Genomic DNA, 25013 nt, shown 5'->3' with positions numbered 1-25013 from the left:
TTATTACGCTTTGGCCAAAATGTACACCAATGTCTCATCCAGCATGGAGGCAGGGCAGAGTGCTGGATGTAGTGTGCGATCACATTTGCATTTTCCGTTTGTAGATGTCTAGTTGATGTTGAAAGGCAAAATGTGTTGGCAGAGAGCAGGGCTCGTTCCAGACATGGTCAGGATTTTCAATTTTTTTAGTTTTGTTAAGTCATTATTTACTGTATGTAATAAAAGTCATGACCTGGTGTAAACCAGAATCCTGGACTTTGTCAGGAAGTTATAGAAGCTTTGTAAGGCTGGGATCACAAGTGCAGTTTTTTGGGCCCAAATCAGGAATGGATTCTAAATGAATGAACAATTCTCCTTCCTGCTGGATCAACTTCCAGCCTAATTGGAATGTTATAAGTTTGTCTACTCTGTAGTTTGCAAAAAAAATTAAAAATTTAAATCAAATTTTCATTTTTATCTTAACAGAAAATCCCAGTAAGAAATGTGAAAATGTCATGTTACCACTAGATGAAGATATCATGCAGCGCTCTTCAGGAGAAAACCTCATTACCCTTAATGTACATCCAGGACTTCACAGTACAGATATGTCATATAATCCTCCTAATTATGAGGCACCTTCTCCTAACCAATCACAGATTGTTACCGCAAGTACAAGTCAGAAAAGGATTAAAAGGTTTCATTGTGGTAAAGAATCCACAAACAACTCAGGACTTTCTACACCCCGAAGACGTCACAAAGGAGAGAAAATGTATTCATGTTTAGAATGTGGGAAATGTTTCACATGGAAATCACATCTTATTGCACATGAGAGAATTCACACAGGAGAGAAACCATATTCATGTTCAGAATGTGGGAACTGTTTCTCACAGAAATCACATCTTATTGCACATAAGAGATATCACACAGGAGAGAAAGCATATACATGTTCAGAATGTGGGAAATGTTTTACAGAGAAATCAAAACTTGTTATACATGTGAGAAGTCACACAGGGGAAAAGCCATATTCATGTTCAGAATGTGGAAAATGTTTTACAGTGAAATCAAATCTTGTTACACATGAGAGAATTCACACAGGAGAGAAAGCATATACATGTTCAGAATGTGGGAAATGTTTTAGCCAAAAATCTAATCTTATTACACATGAGAGGTGTCACACAGGAGAGAAACCATATTTATGTTCAGAATGTGGGAAATGCTTTAAAGATAAATCAAATCTTGTTACACATAAGAGATGTCACACAGGAGAGAAAGCATATACATGTTCAGAATGTGGGAAATGTTTTAGACACAAGTCATGTCTTGTTACACATGAGAGAATTCACACAGGAGAGAAACCATATTAATGTTCGGAATGTCGGAAATGTTTTACAGTGAAATCACATCTTGTTAATCATCAGAGAAGTCACACAGGAAAGAAAATGTATTCATGTTCAGAATGTGGGAAATGTTTCACACAGAAATCATATCTTGTTATACACGAGAGAAGTCACACAGGAGAGAAGCCATATTCATGTTTGAAATGTGGGAAATGTTTCACACAGAAATCCAATCTTGTTTCACATGAAAGAATTCACACTGGGGAAAAGCCGTATTCATGTTCGGAATGTGGAAAATGTTTTTCAGATAAATCAAGTCTTCTAAAACATAAGAGGAATCACACATGAATAAAGCTGCATTCAGAATGAGAAAAATGTTTTTGTTTCTAAACCCATAATTAGGGGTCATTAGTGAAGTCACACAAGAGAGAAGCCATATGGCCACAATATAAGGAAACAATATATCACTGGGTCATAGACATTGTTTTCATTTCAGGTTGTATATTTGGATATAAAAGCTTAATTGAGGTCACATAACGGCTTCTATAAAACATCTGATAAATCCTGTTTAGAAAGACATAGATTCTGTTCATGACTTATATTTTAAACCTTACAGTTAACCCTTTAAGTCCCAGATGATTTTTTGCATTTTTTCATTTTTTACTCCCTGCCTTTCCAGGACTTTTTTTTCCCCCCATTTACATAGCCGTATGAGCGCTTGCTTTTTGCGGGACAAATTGCATTTTCTAATTCCACCATTTAATATTGCAAACGTTGTAGTGGGGAGATGGAATAAAATTCCATGTAGGGTGAAATTGTAAAAATAACGCAATTACGCAACAGTTTTATGTTTTATTTTTACGGTGTTCCCTATACGGTAAAACTGGCCTGTTATGTTCTTTCTCCAGGTCAGTACAATTATGGCGATACCACATATGTATAGTTTTTCTTGCATTTTATTACTGAAAAAAAAAACTTTAAAACATTTTTTTTTCCTTTTCATCGCCATATTGTGATCTCTATAACTTTTTAGTAGTTATGTGTACGGAGCTGTGTGAGGGCTCATTTTTTAAATGGATGATCTGTAGTTTTCATTTATACTATTTTGGGGTATTTTAAATTAATTTTATCAAATTTTACTTAAAATTTTTTGTGGGAGGAGAAGAGACCAAAAAAACCGTCTAATCAACCATTTTGACATTTTTTTCCATTTTGCCGTTTGCCATATTTGAAAAATATTAGTATTTTGTCTTAAGTTTCAATTTTTGGGAAAGGGGGTTATTTTGTATTTTTTTTTAACCTTTTTTTTTTTACCTTTTATTTTACAGTACTGTATAGTTTCCATAGGGAACTATAAAAAGTAATCATAGAAACCTAGAATGTGTCGGCAGATAAGAACCATTTGGCCCTTCTAGTCTGCCCAATATACTGAATACTATGAATAGTCCCTGGCCCTATCTTATATGAAGGATGGCCTTATGCCTATCCCATGCATGCTTAAACTCCTTCACTGTATTTGCAGCTACCACTTCTGCAGGAAGGCTATTCCATGCATCCACTACTCTCTCAGTAAAGTAATACTTCCTGATATTACTTTTAAACCTTTGCCCCTCTAATTTAAAACTATGTCCTCTTGTAGCAGTTTTTCTTCTTTTAAATATTCTCTCCTCTTTTACCTTGTTGATTCCCTTTATGTATTTAAAAGTTTCTATCATATCCCCTCTGTCTCGTCTTTCTTCCAAGCTATACATGTTAAGGTCCTTTAATCTTTCCTGGTAAGTTTTATCCTGCAATCCATGTACCAGTTTAGTAGCTCTTCTCTGAACTCTCTCCAAAGTATCAATATCCTTCTGGAGATATGGTCTCCAGTACTGAGCACAATACTCCAAATGAGGTCTCACTAGTGCTCTGTAGAGCAGCATGAGCACCTCCCTCTTTCTACTGGTAATGCCTCTCCCTATACACCCAAGCATTCTGCTAGCATTTCCTGCTGCTCTATGACATTGTCTTCCTACCTTTAAGTCTTCTGAAATAATGATCCTAAATCCCTTTCCTCAGATACTGCCATGACTACAACCCTCTGTTGACTGTCCCTCGGCCACTGCCTAATCCATTCAACAATATGGGAGTCCAAGCCCAAAGACTGCAATTTATTGATAAGCCTTCTATGTGGGACAGTATCAAAAGCCTTACTAAAGTCTAGATAAGCGATGTCTACTGCACCTCCTCCATCAGATTGCTTCTCTCATACACCAACATTGGAGTGTAAGAGAGGTACAATGTATTCCTATGGAGCCGTGTCACAGGCAGGGGCTTCATAGGAGCTAACATGCGGCAGCTTCAGTTCATTACGGAGGACTGAGGCTGCCGCACAATGCATCCGGCTCTCCTGATCTTCATGTTTGACCACAGCATCTTAAGGGTTAAAAGTCTGAGATCATTGTTACCGCCAGTCGTGGACATTAGCTGCTGGTGTCTGCTGTATGAAACAGCAGGCACCTGGCAGCTATGGTGCATGCGAGAGCTTATTGTTCCTTCCAGGAATTAAGTAATACATTCTCAACCTTCCTGATCTCTTTACTCCAAGCTAAATATATCTCAGGATATCTGGAAAGATCTAGAGCAGGGGTGGCCACATGCGGCTCCTTTCACGTTCATTAGCGGCTCGCTCTGCAGAGCGGGCACGTGACTCAGTCACTCACTGCAGCTCTGCCTCCCCCTCCGGCCCAGAAGGCAAAGCTGCAGTGCTTATCTCCGCTGCCGATGTGCTGGTGTGAGAAGGATCAATAGTCCAAAACGCGTTGGAGGTATTGTGGACCAGTGAAGCCTCCGTAGCTTCATGTGTGACGTCACACGTTAGGTTTCCAGGACAACAACCAAGCACTGCTTCCAAGTGTACGCGCGAACTACCGGCCGGGGTTACGCGCGCACCACGAGGAAAGCCGAAGACAGGACCAGGATAGACGCTGACACTGAAAGGAAATCAGCCGCAAGAACTTCATCGGGCAAAAACGGGGAATTAACAAAGCAGCAGTAAAGACATCTAACTTCAAGCCTGCAAATCAGTAAGTAACCACTGACTCCTTTTTATATTTATCCCGTTTTTTCTTTTTTGTTTAAGTTCAATGATTTATAGTTTTTGGAACGGACTTGAAACACGGATACTATTACAGTGTATGTGAAATAGCCCAGTTTATACACTCCTACTCTACAAAAGGTTTCCCCCCCCCCCCCTTTTTTCTGATACACTCCGTTGTTCTAAACGGAAACAAAGTCAGCGCGGGTTCATTTATATCTCTCTAGCTTGTTCTATCATTCGTTTTTTTTTTGGCAATTATCCCCTCACTAGAACCCTGCAGCGACACACCTCTCTGTATCTGTATTACAGTATTGGTGACTTTCCACCGCCCCCTAAAAAAATCAGACGGCAGCGCGAGTATCTGTACTAATACTGTAAAGGATCAATAGTAATCCACCATTTTGATGTTCAAATACTCGCTGGGCTGGGCATGGGCGGTCACTCATGGGGTCTCATCTGAGCATATGGGGTGTTCACTGATGACAAGACTAGGATCTCCCTGTTCTTATGGCAGATGTCATGGCCAGATGGAAATAACCTCTTTAGGTTAGGTATTTATGTGGGCCCTCCTCCAGAGGTTCAAAGGGAGATGATCTTAAAACTTTTAGGACTAAGGTCAAGTCCTATTTTGACACAGATTCTGACTATGGAAGGCTACATCTTAGCAAACCTTTCAAGAACCTTTTCATCAAGGACTATTGTGACAAGGATAAACTTGCAGAATGGGCAACATTTAGACTTTTTAGGTTGATACTCTAAGGCCTTTTGGAAATTTGTCTTGCAGGAAACCCAAGAGGCTGATAATCTGTAGTTTAGAACTATCCACCCTTTAATAGAATTCAAGCTGAATAGATTCACTTGATCCTTGTGTAAGCCCTTTAAGTGGAGACCTGGCTACGACAAGGTCTTCTGGACTATGTCTTACAGACCATTAGGTTGATATAGTGGCTGTACGGTTGAGTCTCCACAGGTTCTGGCATAGCTGAGTGCTCTAGACACACACAATTTTTACTGGAGGAAGTCTACAGATACACCTTTGACTCATTTGAATGAGTTCGGATCAAAATGAACTTTTCATGGCAAAGGTCTTTGCCATACTTTTCAGAGTATGGCAAAGGTCTTCATGATTTAATCAAGGAGGCTTCAAGATAGTTAAAGAGGCTGGTCAAACTTCAGGCTGTCAAACTGAACCTCTTCACAAAGTGTTGTGGTGGGGGGGGGGGGAGTCTCCATGTTATACTCTTGATTCAACTGAATAAGTTAGGAAAAATAATATTTTGGTAGATTGAGGCTTAACGTGTGGTAGGATCTTCATGACTACATCAGAGAGGCCTCTAGATAGAAATCGAGACTAGCAACGTTCAGGCTGTCAGGCTCAATCTTTCCAGATATTGGCAGAGATGAGTGCCCTACATATCAAGGGTCTACACTGGGGGAAGTCTCAGTAACACCCTTGACTCATGTGCATGTTGGGAACCATGACCTCTCTGGCCTGAACAGTATGATGGCTGTACTTTCGTCTGGTCTAGCCTGATTTTCATCAATACCCTAATTATCATGGAACTGGAGGGAAAAAGTAGGCCAGCCTGAACCTCCAAGGAATGGTGCATTATGGTGGGCTTTATTACTCCCCCATGGTATGACCCCCCCAGTAGCAGCACCAGCCTCTCCCTGCTCTGCTATCCCTCTGCCCCTTCTCCAAATCCTTATTATGAAATCTTTCTCATTAGGATAAAACACAACATCCGTTCCACCGAGCCCCTGGCCAAAGTGTTGAAGTGGTGTCCGAGATCCCCAACGGCCAAGCCAAGTAATTGTAAGTTTTCATGTGAAATGTTTGTTATACACATATAGCATACACCGTGCCACACAATATACAGTATGTGGGGGATTGAGTCAGCACGACCTGTATGTAGGTGCACATCACTATGGTGAAATACATATACAAACGCAAAATACAAATGTGATAGCACTCTGCAACCAGCATTCTGCCCTGCCTCTATGCTGGATGAGGCATTGGTGTACATTTGGGCCAAAGCGTAATAAGCCACTCACCACGTCAAGGTCGCCTCTATGGAGTGGTCCCTAACACTAGTTCCTACCTGTTTATGGGCCATGACAGCCACACAAAGTCCAGGGAATGCAGGTCAGCATGCATGCCAAGCACACTCTGTGCCATTACAGCTTTCATCGGATCCCCCACATTTTTTCTTTGTAGTATATATTGGAGGCGTGGCGATCTCCATGGAGTCATGCACACCTGACCAGTCAATCTGTCCTGGAGGCTGGTTTTAAAGTCAGTATAAAACTGAGTCTGCTTATATAGAACCTACCAGTAGCCATTTGGCTCCAGGAGAAGTATATGGTGGGCTCAGCGAGCATGTTGGTACTTGCATCCCTGGATCCGATGAAAGCTGTAATGGCACCGGACGGGGTTAAAAGCAGAGTGTGCTTGGCGTGCATGCTGACCTGCATTCCCTGGACTTTGTGGCTGTCATGGCCCATAAACAGGTAGGAACTAGTGTTAGGGACCACTCCATAGAAGCGACCTTGACGTGGTGAGTGGCTTATTACGCTTTGGCCCAAATGTACACCAATGCCTCATCCAGCATAGAGGCAGGGCAGAATGCTGGTTGCAGAGTGCTATCACATTTGCATTTTGCGTTTGTATATGTATTTCGCCATAGTGATGTGCACCTACATACAGGTTGTGCTGACTCAATCCCCCACATTTTTTCTTTGTAGTATATATTGGAGGCGTGGCGATCTCCATGGAGTCATGCACACCTGACCAGTCAATCTGTCCTGGAGGCTGGTTTAAAAGTCAGTATAAAACTGAGTCTGCTTATATAGAACCTACCAGTAGCCATTTGGCTCCAGGAGAAGTATATGGTGGGCTCAGCGTGCATGTTGGTACTTGCATCCCTGGATCCGATGAAAGCTGTAATGGCACCGGACGGGGTTAAAAGCAGAGTGTGCTTGGCGTGCATGCTGACCTGCATTCCCTGGACTTTGTGTGGCTGTCATGGCCCATAAACAGGTAGGAACTAGTGTTAGGGACCACTCATTAGAGGCGACCTTGACGTGGTGAGTGGCTTATTACGCTTTGGCCAAAATGTACACCAATGCCTCATCCAGCATAGAGGCAGGGCAGAATGCTGGATGCAGAGTGCTATCACATTTGTATTTTGCGTTTGTATATGTATGTCGCCATAGTGATGTGCACCTACATACAGGTTGTGCTGACTCAATCCCCCACATTTTTTATTTGCAGTATATATTGGAAGCGTGGTGATCTCCATGGAGTCATGCACACCTGACCAGTCAATCTGTCCTGGAGGCTGGTTTTAAAGTCAGTATAAAACTGAGTCTGCTTATATAGAACCTACCAGTAACCACCAATGCCTCATCCAGCATAGAGGCAGGGCAGAATGCTGGTTGCAGAGTGCTATCACAATATACAGTATACCTCTACACTGTGCCACACATATACCCACAGTATACCTCTACACTGTGTAGTCTGTTCTATAAGCACAACATTATTTTCTGACAGTGGGCAGACAGTGTTGTATCACGTATGTGGGCAGGCAGTGTTGTATCACGTATGTGGGCAGACAGTGTTGTATCATGTATGTGGGCAGGCAGTGTTGTATCACGTATGTGGGCAGGCAGTGTTGTATCATGTATGTGGGCAGACAGTGTTGTATCATGTATGTGGGCAGGCAGTGTTGTATCATGTATGTGGGCAGACAGTGTAGTACAGTCCTGATCAAAAGTTTAAGACCACTTCAAAAATGGCAAAAAAATCCTATTTAGCATGGCTGGATCTTAACAAGGTTCCAAGTAGAGCTTCAACATGCAACAAGATGAAATGGGAGTGAGACAAAAAAAAATTTGAGCATTCAATTTAATGAAAACAACGAATAAACTGAAACAGGCTGTTTTTCAGCTGATCAAAAGTTTAGGAGCACACCTCCAAAAAAAAGCTAAACCCCCCAAAACAGAAATCCAACTTCCAAACATGAACTCAGTAATGAGTAGCTCCGCCGTTATTGTTTATCACTTCAAAAATTTGTTACGGCATGCTTGATGCAAGCGTTTCCATGAGGTGAGTGGGAACATTTCTTCAAGTGGTGAAGACGGCCGCACGAAGGCCATCTACTGTCTGGAACTGTTGTCCATTTTTGTAAACTTCCCTTGCCATCCATCCCCAAAGGTTCTCAATTGGATTTAGATCAGGGGAACATGCAGGATGGGCCAAAAGAGTGATGTTATTCTCCTGGAAGAAGTCCCTTGTCCTGCAGGCATTGTGTACTGTAGCGTTGTCCTGTTGAAAAACCCAGTCGTTACCACACAGACGAGGGCCCTCAGTCATGAGGAATGCTCTCTGCAACATCTGGACATAGCCAGCGGCCGTTTGACGCCCCTGCACTTCCTGAAGCTCCATTGTTCCACTGAAGGAAAAAGCACCCCAGACCATTATGGCGCCCCCTCCACTGTGGAGCGTAGAAAACATCTCAGGTGGGATCTGCTTGTCATGCCAGTAACGTTGGAAACCATCAGGACCATCAAGGTTAAATTTTTTCTCATCAGAGAATAAAACTTTCTTCCACCTTGAATGTCCCATGTTTGGTGCTCTCTTGCCAAGTCCAAACGAGCAGTTCTGTGGCATTCAAGGAGACAAGGTCTTTGAAGACGTTTTTTGTTTTTGAAACCCTTCAGTCTCAGATGCCGTCTGATGGTTATGGGGCTGTAGTCAGCACCAGTAAGGGCCTTAATTTGGGTCGAGGATCATCCAGTGTCTTGACGGACAGCCAATTGGATCCTCCGGCTCAGTGCTGGTGAAATTTTTTTGGGTCTTCCACTTGACTTTTTTGTTCCATAACCCTCAGGATCATTTAAGAAATTCCAAATGACTGTCTTACTGCGTCCCACCTCAGCAGCGATGGTGCGCTATGAGAGACCCTGCTTATGTAGTTCAACAACCCGACCACGTTCAAAAAGGGAGAGTTTTTTTGCCTTTGCCATCACAACGTGTGACTACCTGACAGAAAATGACAATGAATCCACATCTTTGCACAGATTTGGCCTTTTAAAGGCATGTGGTCCTAAAATTTGGATCAGCTGAAAAACAGCCTGTTTCAGTTTAATCGTTATTTTCAATTAATTTAATGCTCAAAAAATGTTTTGTCTCACTCTCATTTCTTCTTGTTGCATGTTGAAGCTCTACTTGGAACCTTGTTAAGATCCAACAATGTAAAATATGATTTTTTGCCATTTTTCAAGTGGTCTTAAACTTTTGATCAGGACTGTATTATGTATGTGGGCATAATAAAATGTGGGGTTGACTGACAGTGTGGCCTTATGTATGTGGGCAGGCAGTGTGGCATCATGTCTGAAGATTACTGTATCAAGTTCAGATTCTCTCTCTCTATTACTCTTTGGTCAATACATTAATGTATGCTGGCTATTTAGTATTCTATTATTTGGCTGTGTAAAGCTGAAGGTTATCTCGCTTGTGATACAACAATTCATTTTAATCATGCCTGCATCACAATGCCAAAAACAGAGAGTATACGGAAAAGTAAGCTTCGTGGTACAAACATTTTTAGAAATTACGACAAGTGCCCTTTTTTTTTTTTTTACTTAAGCCCCTGCCCTTCAAAATGTCTGTGCACGTCCCTGCAGAGAGGTCATTGTTCCCAACATGCACATTAGTCAAGGGTGTTACTGAGACTTCCCCCAGTGTAGACCCTTGATATGTAGGGCACTCAACTCTGCCAATATCTGGAAAGATTGAGCCTGACAGCCTGAAGGTTGCTAGTCTCGATTTCTATCTAGAGGCCTCTCTGATGTAGTCATGAAGATCCTACCACACGTTAGGCCTCAATCTACCAAAATATCATTTTTCCTAACTCATTCAGTTGAGTCAAGAGTATAACATGGAGACTTCCCCCACAGCAGTTTGTGTGTGTCTAGGACACTGAACTCTGCCAAGACCTGAAGAGGTTCAGTTTGACAGCCGGAAGTTTGACCAGCCTCTTTAACTATCTTAAAGCTTTTTGGATTAAATCATGAAGACCTTTACCATACTCTGGTTTGCAATTCATGAAAAGTTTATTTTGATCCCAACTCATTCAAATGAGTCAAGAATGTATCTGAAGAATTCCTCCAGTACAAATTGTGTGTCTAGAGCACTCAGCTCTGCCAGAACCTGTGGAGACTCAACCGTACAGCCACTATATCAACCTAATGGTCTGTAAGACATAGTCTAGAAGACCTTGTCGTAGCCAGGTCTCCACTTAAAGGGCTTACACAAGGTTCAAGTGAATCTATTCAGCTTGAATTCTATTAAACCACAGATTATCAGCCTCTTAGGCTTCCTGCAAGACAAGTTTGGAAAAGGCCTTAGAGTATCAACCTAAAAAGTCTAAATGTTGCCCATTCTGCAAGTTTATCCTTGTCACATTAGTCCTTGATGAAAAGGTTCCTGAAAGGTTTGCTAAGATGTAGCCTTCCATACTCAGAATCTGTGTCAAAATAGGACTTGACCTTAGTCCTAAAAGTTTTAAGATCATCTCCCTTTGAACCTCTGGAGGAGGGCCCACATAAATACCTAACCTAAAGAGGTTATTTCCATCTGGCCATGACATCTGCCATAAGAACAGGGAGATCCTAGTCTTGTCATCAGTGGATCGGTACTTCAGATTCCTTCTTACTCCAAAGAATTGTTCTTTGGTAACTAGGTCTCCTCCTTCCAGTGTCTGTTATGAGCTTTAGGCCTCATTCACACGCCCGTTTTTTTTAAGGTCCGCAAAAACGGGGTCCGTAGGTCCGTGATCCGTGATTTTTTCGTCCGTGGGTCTTCCTTGATTTTTGGAGGATCCACGGACATGAAAAAAAAGTTGTTTTGGTGTCCGCCTGGCCGTGCGGAGCCAAACGGATCTCCTGAATTACAATGCAAGTCAATGGGGACGGATCCATTTGACGTTGACACAATATGGTGCAATTTCAAACGGATCCGTCCCCCATTGACTTTCAATGTAAAGTCAGGAGTTAATATACCATAGGATCGGAGTTTTCTCCAATCCGATGGTATATTTTAACTTGAAGCGTCCCCGTCACCATGGGAACGCCTCTATGTTAGAATATACCATCGGATTTGAGTTACATCGTGAAACTCAGATCCGACAGTATATTCTAACACAGAGGCGTTCCCATAGTGATGGGGACGCTTCTAGTTAGAATATACACGAACTGTGTACATGACTGCCCCCTGCAGCACCCGATCTTTTACAGGGGGCTGTGATCAGCACAATTAACCCCTCAGGTGCTGCACCTGAAGGGGTTAATTGTGCGTATCATAGTCCCCTGTAAGAGATCAGGGGCTGCCAGGCAGCAAGGGGCAGACCCCCTTCCCTCCCCAGTTTGAATATCATTGGTGGCCAGTGTGCGGCCCCCCCCTCTATTGTAATTTCATTGGTGGCCAGTGTGCGGCCTCCGTCGGCTCCCCTCCGCCCCTCTATTGTAATATCATTGGTGGCCAGTGTGCGGCCTCCGTCGGCCCCCCTCCCCCCCCTCTATTGTATTATCATTGGTGGCCAGTGTGCGGCCTCCCCCCCCCCGATCATTGGTGGCAGCGGAGATTCCGATCGGAGTCCCAGTTTAATCGCTCTGGGGCTCCGATCGGTAACCATGGCAACCAGGACGCTACTGCAGGCCTGGTTGCCATGGTTTCTTAGCAATATTACAATATTAGAAGCATCATACTTACCTGCTGGCTGCTGCAATGTCTGTGTCCGGCCGGGAGCTCCTCCTACTGGTAAGTGACAGGTCTGTGCGGCGCATTGCTTAATGATCTGTCACTTACCAGTAGGAGGAGCTCCTGGCCTTAGACAGACATCGCAGCAGCCAGCAGGTAAGTATGATGCTTCTAATATTGTAATATTGCTAAGTAACCATGGCAACCAGGCCTGCAGTAGCGTCCTGGTTGACATGGTTACCGATCGGAGACCCAGAACGATTAAACTGGGACTCCGATGGGAATCTCCGCTGCCACCAATGATCGGGGGGGGGGGGAGGGGAGGCCGCACACTGGCCACCAATGAAATTACAATAGAGGGGGGGAGGGGGGCCGACGGAGGCCGCACACTGGCCACCAATGATATTACAATAGAGGAGGGGTGGGGGGGTGCACACTGGCCACCAATGATATTCAAACTGGGGAGGGAGGGGGGTGTGCCCCCTCCTGCCTGGCAGCCCCTGATCTCTTATAGGGGGCTATGATATGCACAATTAACCCCTCAGGTGCAGTCATGTACACAGTTCGTAGTATATTCTAACTAGAAGCGTCCCCATCACTATGGGAACGCCTCTGTGTTAGAATATACTGTCAGATTTGAGTTTTCACGAAGTGAAAACTCATCTCTGAAAAAGCTTTTATGCAGACGGATCTTCGAATCCGTCTGTATGAAAGTAACCTACGGCCACGGATCACGGACGCGGATGCCAATCTTGTGTGCATCCGTGTTCTTTCACGGACCCATTGACTTGAATGGTTCCGTGAACCGTTGTCCGTCAAAAAAATAGGACAGGTCATATTTTTTTGACGGACAGGAAACACGGATCACGGATGCGGCTGCAAAACGGTGCATTTTCCGATTTTTCCACGGACCCATTGAAAGTCAATGGGTCCGCGAAAAAAAACGGAAAATGGCACAACGGCCACGGGTGCACACAACGGTCGTGTGCAGGAGGCCTTACTGAAATGTTGAATATCATCTCCATTCCCTAGATCAGGGGTGGCCAAACTTACAGACACAAAGAGACAGAAAAAAAGCGTATGACTGCCAGGAGCCACAAGCTATACATTTACACAAATATGCGTGCACACGACAGTATTACTGCAATTGAGTTTTCAAACATTTAAAAGTGTATTTAAACCATTTTTAATATCTGTAATGTAGTCATATTTTTGGTGTCTGATGTAGGCACTAGGGGGGGGGGGCTTATTTTGTGGGTCTGATGGCGGTCTTATCTGAGCTCATACTACCCCCATGTCAGATAAGACCCCCATGATCAGTACTTCAATAAAAAACTGTGGACTATTCTGCATGTGTAGGAGGCTTATCCTGCCGTACCTCTGCTGCCGCTGCTCTGAGGCGCCCTCTCCACAGTGACCTGACGTGTACCTGCTTAGATGACCGCCCCATGGTCAGATGACACCGTCATGCACAGATGACCGCCCCATGCACAGATGACCGCCCATGCTTAGACGACCGCCCCATATGCTCAGATGACACCCTCATGCTCAGATGACACCCCATATGCTCAGATGACACCATGCACAGATGACCGCCCATGCTTAGACGACCGCCCCATATGCTCAGATGACACCCCATATGCTCAGATGACACCCCATATGCTCAGATGAGACCCCATGAGTGACCACCTATGCCCAGCCCAGCGAGTATTTGAACATCAAAATGGTGGATTACTATTGATTCTTCTCCTCACACATGCCCAGCCCAGCACACCGAGTGTTTGAACATCGAAATGGTGGATTATTAATCCCTGTATCATACCACCATTTGATATTCTATTTTACACTTGGTGTGTGATTAATAATCCACCATTTTGATTGTCAAACACACTTGGTGTGCTGGGCAGTGGCACCTGTGAAAAGAGAGGCAGAGCAGCAGTGGCAGAGACTGAGGCCAGCAGCAGCCATTTCAGCCAGATTAGAGCCAAAGCTGCAGAGTGGCTGTAATCAGACTAAAATGGCTGCTGCTGGACTCTGGGAGTCTATCTGCCACTGCTTCTGTGATTGAATGCCCACTGCCCTGCTGCCCATCATTAACATTCATTAAAATTTACAATGGATGAAGCTTTGGCTGCTGCTGGAGCAGGTCCTTTCTTGCTGCGCCACTTCTTGTCACCCCCACAGACCCAGCCCTCGGTCTGATGAATCTGGCTGCTGGGCTGGCACTGAAGACTGGGGGCGGGCATTAGGTCACACACAGATGGGGGCGTGGGGCCAGCACATCGGCAGCGGAGATAAGCACTGCAGCTTCACCTTCTGTGCCGGAGGGGGAGGCAGAGCTGCAGTGAGTGACTGAGTCACGTGCCCGCTCTGCAGAGCGAGCCGCTAATGAACGTGAAAGGAGCCGCATGCGGCTCGCGAGCCACGGGTTGGCCACCCCTACTCTAGATCTTTCCAGATGTCCTGAGATCTATTTAGCCCCGAGTAAAGAGATCAGGAAGGTTGAGAATTTATTACTTCATTCCTGGAAGGATCAATAAGCTCTCGCATGCGCCATAACTGCCAGGTGCCTGATGTTTCATACAGCAGACACCAGCAGCTAATGTCCGTGACTGGCGGTAACAATGATCTCAGACTTTTAACCCTTCAGATGCTGTGGTCAAACATGAGGATCAGGAGAGCCGGATGCATTGTGCAGCAGCCTCAGTCCTCCGTAATGAACTGAAGCTGCCGCATGTTAGCTCCTATGATGCACCTGCCTGTGGCAGAGCTTTATAGGAATACATTGTAACTTTCATACACTCCAATGTTGGTGTATGAGAGAAGCAATCTGATGATTACTTTTTATAGTTCCCTATGAAAACTATACAATACTATAAAAAAAAAGGTTAAAAAAAAAATCACCCTCTTTCCAAAAAATGTAAATAAAAAAAATGGAAACTTAAAACAAAATACAAATATTTTTCAAATATGGCAAATGGCAAAACGAAAAAAAAAAAGTCAAAATGGTTGATTAGCCGTTTTTTTGGGTCTCTTCACCTCCCACAAAAAAATTAAAGTAAAATAAATTAAAAAAGTGATTAAAAAAAATACCCCAGAAAGGTATAAATGAAAACTACAGATCATCCCTTTCGAAAAATAGGGTTTTAATGTGTACATGTCCATGAGAGCTATAGTTTTTTAAATTTTTTTGATGATTTTCTTATGTAGGGGCTCATTTTTTGCGGGATGAGGTGACGGTTTTATTGGTACCATTTTGTGGGACATACGCCTTTTTGATCACTTGGTGTTGCACTTTTTGTAATGTAAGGTGACAAAAATGGCTTTTTTTGACGGTTCTTTTTTTTTTTTTTTCGGTGTTCACCCGAGGAGTTAGGTCATGTGATATTTTTATATAGCTGGTTATTACGGACGTGGCGATACCTAATATGTATACTTTTTTTTATTTATTTCACTTTAACACAATAATAGCATTTTTTTTTAATTCGTTACTTGGGGAATGTTTTTTTTTACATGTGAAACCTTTTTTTTTATTTTACACTTTTTGTCCCAAAAAAGGTCATACAAGACCTCTGGGGGACATTTAACTTCACTTTTTTTCCACTATTGATTTCTCCTGTAACAGGGGCTGACATAGTAGCCCCAGTTACAGGGGAAATACAACCCCTAGAGAGGCTGTACAGCGCAATACAGCACTGTACAGCCTCAGTGCAGGGCTGATCGAGGTCTGTAGAAGACCTCACAGCTCCTGCACTCTCCCGGCACCCGGGTCAGCAGCTGCACGATTAGCGTTCAGGAACGTCCATTCAGAGATATAGAACCACCTCCGGGACGTTTATAGTCTATGGGCGGACGGGAGGTGGTTAAAATATAAGTAATGAACAGAATATATGTCTCCCTAAACAGGATTTATCAGATGTTTTATAGAAGTCGTTATGTGACATCAATTAAACTTTTATATCCAAATATACAACCTGAAATGAAAACAATGTCTATGACCCAGTGATATATTGTTTCATTATATTGTGGCCATATGGCTTCTCTCTTGTGTGACTTCACTAATGACCCCTAATTATGGCTTTAGAAACAAAAACATTTTTCTCATTCTGAATGCAGCTTTATTCATGTGTGATTCCTCTTATGTTTTAGTAGACTTGATTTATCTAAAAAACATTTCCCACATTCTGAACACAAATATGGCTTTTCCCCTGTGTGAATTCTCTCATTTATAACAAGATTGTATTTCTGTGTAAAACATTTCCCACATTCTGAACATGAATACGGCTTCTCTCCTGTGTGATTTCTCTCATGTGTAACAAGATTTGATTTATCTGTAAAGCATTTCCCACATTCTGAACATAAATATGGTTTCTCCCCTGTGTGACACCTCTCCTATTTAAACTAGGAAGGGGGGGCAAAAGAGTGAAAATAAAAGAGTCCAATTGCCCCCCGAAACAATGCCAGAACAGGTCAGAAGCACAGAGGTTAAGAAATGATAAGCTCAGAGTCCTGTCTACAAATGCTCGCAGTTTAGGTAAAAAAATCAATGAACTTGGGTCAATAATGGCATCTGAGAATGTAGATTTAGTGGCTGTTACGGAGACATGGTTTAATGAAAGAAATGACTGGGACATAACCATACCAGGGTACTCTTTATACAGAAGAGACAGAGAAGGCAAGAAAGGAGGAGGAGTGGCCCTGTATGTGAAAGATAGCATCAAATCTAACCTAATACAAGTTGGTGAGGCCAACATAGAGTCAGTTTGGGTTACGTTGCAGTTTGCTAACCATGCAGTAACTCGTGTAGGTGTGATATATAGACCACCTGGTCAAGTTAAAGAACTAGATGATCTACTAGTTGAAGAAATAGCTAAAATGACAATGAAAGGAGAAGTTATCATTATGGGAGATTTCAATCTTCCAGATATAAACTGGAAAACCAAAATAGCAAGTTCTACCAGGAGTACAGATATTCTAAATTCCCTACTGGGGTTATCTCTACAACAAGTGGTTGAGGAGCCAACCCGGAGGGAGGCCATTTTGGATTTGGTATTCACAAATGGGGATTCGGTATATGATGTCATTGTAGGCGAAACCTTGGGATCTAGTGATCACCAGTAAGTGTGGTTTAATATAAGAACTGTGAAAGAGTCCCACCACACAAAAACAAAAGTTTTAGATTTTAGAAAAACAGACTTTTCAAAAATGAAATTAGTCATAAATGAGTCCTTATCAGACTGGAACGGATTACATGGAGTCCAGGAGAAATGGGACTACTTAAAAGGTGCATTATTGAAGGCAACAGAAAATTGCATTAGACTTGTCAGTAAAAGCAAAAAAAGGAAGAGACCACTGTGGTACTCAGCAGAAGTGGCCCAAATCATTAAAAATAAAAAGCTAGCATTTTGTAATTATAAAAAAACCCAGAGCAATGAAGATAAGGAAATCTACAAGATTAGGCAGAGAGAGGCCAAGCAAGTTATAAGAACTTCTAAAGCGCAGGCAGAAGAAAAACTAGCAAAGTCTATGAAAAAAGGGGATAAGACATTCTTCAGATATATAAATGAAAAAAGGAAATTAAAACAAGGAATAACTAAATTAAAAACAAAGGACGGAAGGTATGTAGAAGAGAATAAAGGGCTAGCCGACTGCCTTAATGAATACTTCTGTTCAGTTTTTACAAAAGAAAAAGGAGAAGGACCTCCACTAGAAAGGATGACTAATAAATCGTTTGATGCATGTATCTTTACAGAGGAAGATGTTCTAAGTTTGCTGTCTAAGGTGAAGACAAATAAGTCACAGGGGCCTGATGAGATACACCCAAAATTATTAAAAGAGCTTAGTGGTGAGCTGGCAAAACCGTTAACAGATTTATTTAACCAATCATTAGTAACAGGAGTCGTCCCGGAAGATTGGAAATTGGCAAATGTCGTGCCCATTCACAAGAAAGGTAGTAGGGAGGAATCGAGCAACTATAGACCAGTGAGTCTGACATCAATAGTAGGCAAATTAATGGAAACCCTATTAAAGGATAGGATTGTGGAACATCTAAAATCCCATGGATTGCAAGATGAAAAACAACATGGGTTTACTTCAGGGAGATCATGTCAAACAAATCTTATAGATTTTTTTGACTGGGTGACTAAAATAATAGACGGTGGAGGTGCAGTAGACATCGCATATCTAGATTTTAGTAAGGCTTTTGACACTGTCCCACATAGAAGACTTATCAATAAACTGCAGTCATTGAGCATGGACTCCCATATTGTTGAGTGGATTAGGCAGTGGCTGAGTGACAGACAACAGAGGGTTGTAGTCAATGGAGAACATTCAAAACAAGGTCATGTTACCAGTGGGGTTCCACAGGGATCTGTACTGGGACCAATTTTGTTTAATATCTTCATAAGTGATATTGCAAAAGGCCTCGATGGTAAGGTTTGTCTTTTTGCTGATGACACAAAGATATGTAACAGGGTTGATGTTCCTGGAGGGAAACGCCAAATGGAAAAGGATTTAGGAAAACTAGAAGAATGGTCAGAACTCTGGCAACTGAAATTTAATGTGGATAAGTGCAAGATAATGCACCTGGGGCATAAAAACCCAAGGGCAGAATATAGAATATTTGACACAGTCCTGACCTCAGTATCTGAGGAAAGGGATTTAGGAGTAATTATTTCAGAAGACTTAAAGGTGGGAAGACAATGTAATAGAGCAGCACGAAATGCCAGCAGAATGCTTGGATGTATAGGGAGAGGTATAAGCAGTAGAAAGAGTGAAGTGCTTATGCCGCTGTACAGAACACTGGTGAGACCTCACTTGGAGTATTGTGCGCAGTACTGGAAGCCATATCTCCAGAAGGATATAGATACTCTAGAGAGAATTCAGAGAAGAGCTACTAAACTAGTACATGGATTGCAGGATAAAACTTACCAGGAAAGGTTAAAGGACCTTAATATGTATAGCTTGGAAGAAAGAAGAGACAGAGGGGATATGATAGAAACTTTTAAATACATAAAGGGAATCAACTCGGTAAAGGAGGAGAGCATATTTAAAAGAAGAAAAACTACCACTAGAGGACACAGTTTTAAATTAGAGGGGCAAAGGTTTAAAAGTAATATAAGGAAGTATTACTTTACTGAGAGAGTCGTGGATGCATGGAATAGCCTTCCTGCAGAAGTGGTAGCTGCAAATACAGTGAAGGGGTTTAAGAATGCATGGGATAGGCATAAGGCTATCCTTCATATAAGATAGGGCCAGGGACTATTCATAGGATTCAGATATATTGGGCAGACTAGATGGGCCAAATGGTTCTTATCTGCCGACACATTCTATGTTTCTATGTTTTCTATGTTTCTCATGTGTAATAAGATGTGACTCCTGGCAGCGGATTCGTTGAGCGAAGTGCGCATGCGCCGGCCTGATGCGCATGCGCACTTCGCTCAACGAAGCCGCTGCCAGGAGTCCGCGGCGCATCAGGCTGAGCCTAGTGCGCAGGCACCGGATCTAGCAGAGGGATGGGAGGATTGCGGAGGCGGGGCTGAGGTGAGGAAGGCGGCGCTGGGCACCAGACGGCGAGGGGTGCGGGCGGGCACCCTGGGTTAACGTAAAACCCCTTGGGCACCTTAGGTAGGTGAGTGACAGCTTATAAAAACCTGTTTTTTGGGCTAATAGAGCCACAAGCAGGTTTAATAAGGGCAGTTTAGGATTCATGTTATTAGTACGGACCTGGCCATATGTTTAGCTTATAGGGCTCAAATCGTGACAGAATCCCTTTAAATGCTGAAAGCCATGTATTTTTTTTCTTTTTTGTCCGATTGTCTTAGATAGGGTCTCATTTTTTGCTGGATGAGATAATGGTTTGATTGGTACCATTTTGGGGCACATATGACTTTTTGATCACTTGGTATTACACTTTTTGTGATGTAAGGTGATTTTTTTGGCACATTCTTTATTTTTTATGGTGTTCACCAGACGGTTTGGATCACATGATATTTTTATAGAGCAGGTTGTTACGGACATGACGATACCTAATGTAACGGTCGCGTACACACACACACAGGGGGGAGGGAAGTGATCACTGCGCTCTACCCTCACCCCTGGCCCTGCCTACTTGTCTCGCAAGTCCTAATGACAGGGGACAACTGTATGGCAGTCCCTAACTTGGAATAAGTGCAGGGAGGACAGACCAGACATACAACAGAATGTGAACGGACCGAGTCAAATAACAGATGAGCAACAAAGTACAAATGGAGCAAGCAGAGAATAGTCAGGAGAAGCCGGGGTCAGAAATACCAGGAGAGTTGCGAAGAACCAAAGGAGTCAGCAGGGGATCGTCAGGAGGAAGCTGGGGTCAGAATACTAGGAGAGCAGCAAAAGTACACAAGGAGCATGCAGAGGATCGTCGGATATCAGCAGGAGGTAAGTACGCCAGGTCAGACACAATCGCAGGTGTAACCTAAATAACAGGGGTCATGTGACGTGGCCAGCGTCACATGACTCACCCTGCTGCATACAGCTAAGCAAGAGTGCCCAGCTGGGTGCTCAGACTTACTCTGGTTGCTGGGGAAACCGAGGATGCCGGCCCTGCTGAGGAGACATGCGTGGCCGGGGCCGTCGGCGCCCCGTGACACCTAATATGTGCATTTTTTTTAACTTTATTTTCTACAATAAAAGCATGTTTGAAAAAAAATCATGTGTCTCCAATTTCTGCAAGCCATATTTTTTTTATTTTTTGGACGATTGTCTTATGTAGGTGCTCATTTTTCAGGGATGAGGTCACTGTTTGATTGGTAGTAATTTTTGGTACCTGTGACTTTTTTGATCACTTTTTATACTACTTTTTGCGGTGGGCAAAACAGCAATTCCATCATAGTTTTTTTTTTTTTTGGTGTTCACCGTGTGGTAAAAGTAACATGATCTCTTTATAGATCAGGTCCTTACGGACGCGGCGATATGAAACATGTTTACTGTTTTTTATTTTTACTTTTTTAACCAATTACAGTCAGGTCCATAAATATTGGGACATTGACACAATTCTAACATTTTTGGCTCTATACACCACCACAATGGATTTGAAATGAAACTAACAAGATGTGCTTTAACTGCAGACTGTCAGCTTTAAGTTAAGGGTATTTACATCCAAATCAGGTAAATGGTGTAGGAATTACAACAGTTTTAATATTTGCCTCCCATTTGTTACAGGACCAAAAGTAATGGGACATAATAATCATAAATCAAACTTTCACTTTTTAATACTTGGTTGCAAATCCTTTGCAGTCATATACAGCCAGAGGTCTGGAACACATAGACATCACAAGACGCTGGGTTTCATCCCTGGTGATGCTCTGCCAGGCCTATACTGCAACTGTCTTCAGTTCCTGCTTGTTCTTGGGGCATTTTCCCTTCAGTTTTGTCTTCAGCAAGTGAAATGCATGCTCAATCGGATTCAGGTCAGGTCATTGACTCGGCCATTGCATAACATTCCACTTCTTTCCCTTAAAAAACTCTTTGGTTGCTTTTGCAGTATGCTTTGGGTCATTGCCCATCTGCACTGTGAAGCACCGTCCAATGAGTTCTGAAGCATTTGGCTGAATATGAGCAGATAATATTGCCCGAAACACTTCAGAATTCATCCTTCATCCTGCTGCTTTTGTCAGCAGTCACATCATCAATAAATACAAGAGAACCAGTTCCATTGGCAGCCATACATGCCCACGCCATGACACTACCACCACCATGCTTCACTGATGAGATGGTATGCTTAGGATCATGAGCAGTTCCTTTCCTTCTCCATACTCTTCTCTTCCCATCACTCTGGTACAAGTTGATCTTGGTCTCATCTGTCCATCGGATGTTGTTCCAGAAATGTGAAGGCTTTTTTAGATGTTGTTTGGCAAACTCTAATCTGGCCTTCCTGTTTTTGAGGCTCACCAATGGTTTACATCTTGTAGAGAACCCTCTGTATTCACTCTGGTGAAGTCTTCTCTTGATTGTTGACTTTGACACACATACACCTACCTCCTGGAGAGTGTTCTTGATCTGGCCAACTGTTGTGAAGGGTGTTTTCTCCACCAGAATTCTTCGGTCATCCACCACAGTTGTTTTCCGTGGTCTTCCGGGTCTTTTGGTGTTGCTGAGCTCACCGGTGCGTTCCTTCTTTTTAAGAATGTTCCAAACAGTTGTTTTGGCCATGCCGAAAGTTTTTGCTATCTCTCTGATGGGTTTGTTTTGTTTTTTCAGCCTAATGATGGCTTGCTTCACTGATAGTGACAGCTCTTTGGATCTCATCTTGAGAGTTGACAGCAACAGATTCCAAATGCAAATGGAACACTTGAAATAAACTCTGGACCTTTTATCTGCTCATTGTAATTGGGATAATGAGGGAATAACATACACCTGGCCATAGAACAGCACAGAAGCCAATTGTCCCATTACTTTTGGTCCCTTAACAAGTGGGAGGCACATATGCAAACTATTGTAATTCCTACACCTTTCACCTGATTTGGATGCAAATACCCTCAAATTAAAGCTGACAGTCTGCAGTTAAAGCACATCTTGTTTGTTTGATTTCAAATCCATTGTGGTGGTGTATAAAGCCAAAAATGTTAGAATTGTGTCAATGTCCCAATATTTATGGACCTGACTGTATGTGTGGATATAAGAAGGTTTTCTTATTTATTTTTTAAATTATTATTATTATTTTTTTGGACCAAGACCCACTTGGTTCTTGAAGATCCAGTGGGTCTGATGCCTCTACAATACACTGCAGAACACTGTATAGTGTATAGTGTACTGCAGTGTATTGTTATTCACAGTAAGCCTGATCAGGCTTAGATAAACCACAGCAAGCCGGATGTCTGCGAAGGTGATGGTTAGCCCCTCCATGGACCGATGTTGGCCGTTTCAAGCAGAGTATCAGCTGTACATTACAGCTAACACTCTATTCGCGGGGATGCTGCGTGCTCTGCATCTTGAAGGGGGGCGGGGGTGGTGCACGCTCTGCATCTTCAAGGGGGGGGGGCAGAGGTGTTGTGTGCACTCTGCCACCTGTAGGTTGGGGGGTTTGTATCGCCACCGCTCACCCATAAAGGGAGGCATTAACCCTTCAAGCATCGGGCCACTGCCAGGGCAGAGCAGCAGCCCGATGATTAGCCCCTTCCAGACAGCGGTCCCTAAGGATCATGGCATTGAAGTTACTTCAAGCACAGTGTCAGCTGTATGTTACAGCTGACACTCTGCCCCGCTGGCGCTCTGCCATCCTGAAGGAGGGAAGGAGTATGGAGAGGGAGACAGGACGCGCTACCGTGTGCACAGGAGGAGTTACAGAGAATCCATCAGATGATAGATTCTCTGTAAACTCACTGAGAGCAGCCGCTAAGCATAAGAGGCACCTGAGGCTGGAGAAGGAAAACGAAAAAAGATAGATAAACACAAGACACAATTAGAGAAATTATTTTCTCCACGAAATAAATTAATTAGTGTAAACATTTATTTATTTAACCTTTTACAAAGATGTCCATATCCTTTAAAGATGGCCCCTTTTAGATCAGACTTTAAAACTAGATTTTTTGTACTCACCGTAAAATCTGTTTCTCTTCCGTTCATTGGAGGGCACAGGCTTGGCCTTGGGTATAGCTATTGCCACTTGGAGGCGACACTAAGCACAAAAGAGTGAGCGCCTCCTTCTAGCTAAACCCTTCCTACAGAGACTAAGCTATAACAGTTTGTGCAAAAGCAGTAAGAGAAGAAAGAACACACAGGAAACCAAACAATGTACAAACCCAGAAACATGCAGGCCACAACGAGGCCCATAACCAAAAAGAATGGGGGACACAGGCTTGACCTTGGAACATTCTAGAGCAGTCCCAGGGGTGGGTCATAAATAAAGACGCCAACTGGTAAATCAGAGAACCGCTGTCTGCAAAACTCTACGCCCAAAAGAAGCGTCAGAAGATGCAAAGGTGTGCACTCTGTAAAACTTGGAAAAGGTGTGCAAAGACGACCAGGTAGCCTGAAGGGCCGAAGCCCTATGATGCACTGCCCAAGAGGCCCCCACTGCCCGAGCAAAATGAGCAAAAACCCAGAAGGGTGGAGCCCGGTTGGAGACATGGTACACTTCCACAATGGTCAACCGAATCCACCAGGAAATGGCAACCTTGGATGCAGCCAGCTCACGTCTCGGTCCCTCAGGAATAATGAATAAAGAATACGTTCGTCGGAACGAGGACGTCTGGGACAGATAGATGCGGATGGCCCGAACCAAATCCAGAGTGTGAAGCGACTGCTCATGAGGATGAGATGGGGCAGGACAAAAGGAAGGGAGAATGATCTCTTCATTGAGATGGAATGCAGACCTTCGAAAAGAAGGACTGGACAGGGCGAAGGACCACTTTATCTTGGTGGAGAATAAGGAAGGGGGACCGACATGAAAGAGCCGCCAACTCCAACACCCTACGGATGGAAGTAATTGCCACCAAAAAGGCCACTTTGTAGGATAATAAGCGAAGGGACACCTGCTGCAAAGGTTCAAACGGAGAGGACTGAAGAATGGTGAGTACTAAATTAAGGTCCCACGGCTTCAACGAAGGACGATAACGGGGCGCAGCATGCGCCACCCCCTGCAGAAAGGTATGTACAGTAGAAAGATGCCAAATTTCATTGAAAGAGAATAGAAAGTGCCGAAACTTGCCCTTTGAGGGAACTACGAGCCAATCCCAAGTCCATGCCCGACTGCAGGAAAGATAAGAGTCAAGGTTACGAGAACTAAACAGGAGATGACTGGTGACGCTCAACTGACCAACTGAAATATGACTTCCAAGTTCGGTGATAGATCCGGGAGGACAACGGCTTCCTAGCA

At 43.3% G+C, this 25013-nt stretch overlaps 1 pseudogene; it reads left to right on the top strand.

Annotated features, from left to right (window-relative positions):
- The first annotated feature begins 473 nt into the window (after positions 1-473).
- LOC120992038 lies at positions 474-1851 on the top strand (annotated as a pseudogene).
- The last annotated feature ends 23162 nt before the right edge of the window (positions 1852-25013 follow it).

Source organism: Bufo bufo, chromosome 2 (assembly GCF_905171765.1).
Source record: "Bufo bufo chromosome 2, aBufBuf1.1, whole genome shotgun sequence".
In the NCBI taxonomy this organism is placed as follows: Eukaryota; Metazoa; Chordata; class Amphibia; order Anura; family Bufonidae; genus Bufo; species Bufo bufo.
The sequence above is the reverse complement of the archived record's forward strand: the minus strand, read 5'-3'. Positions and strand labels throughout refer to the sequence as shown.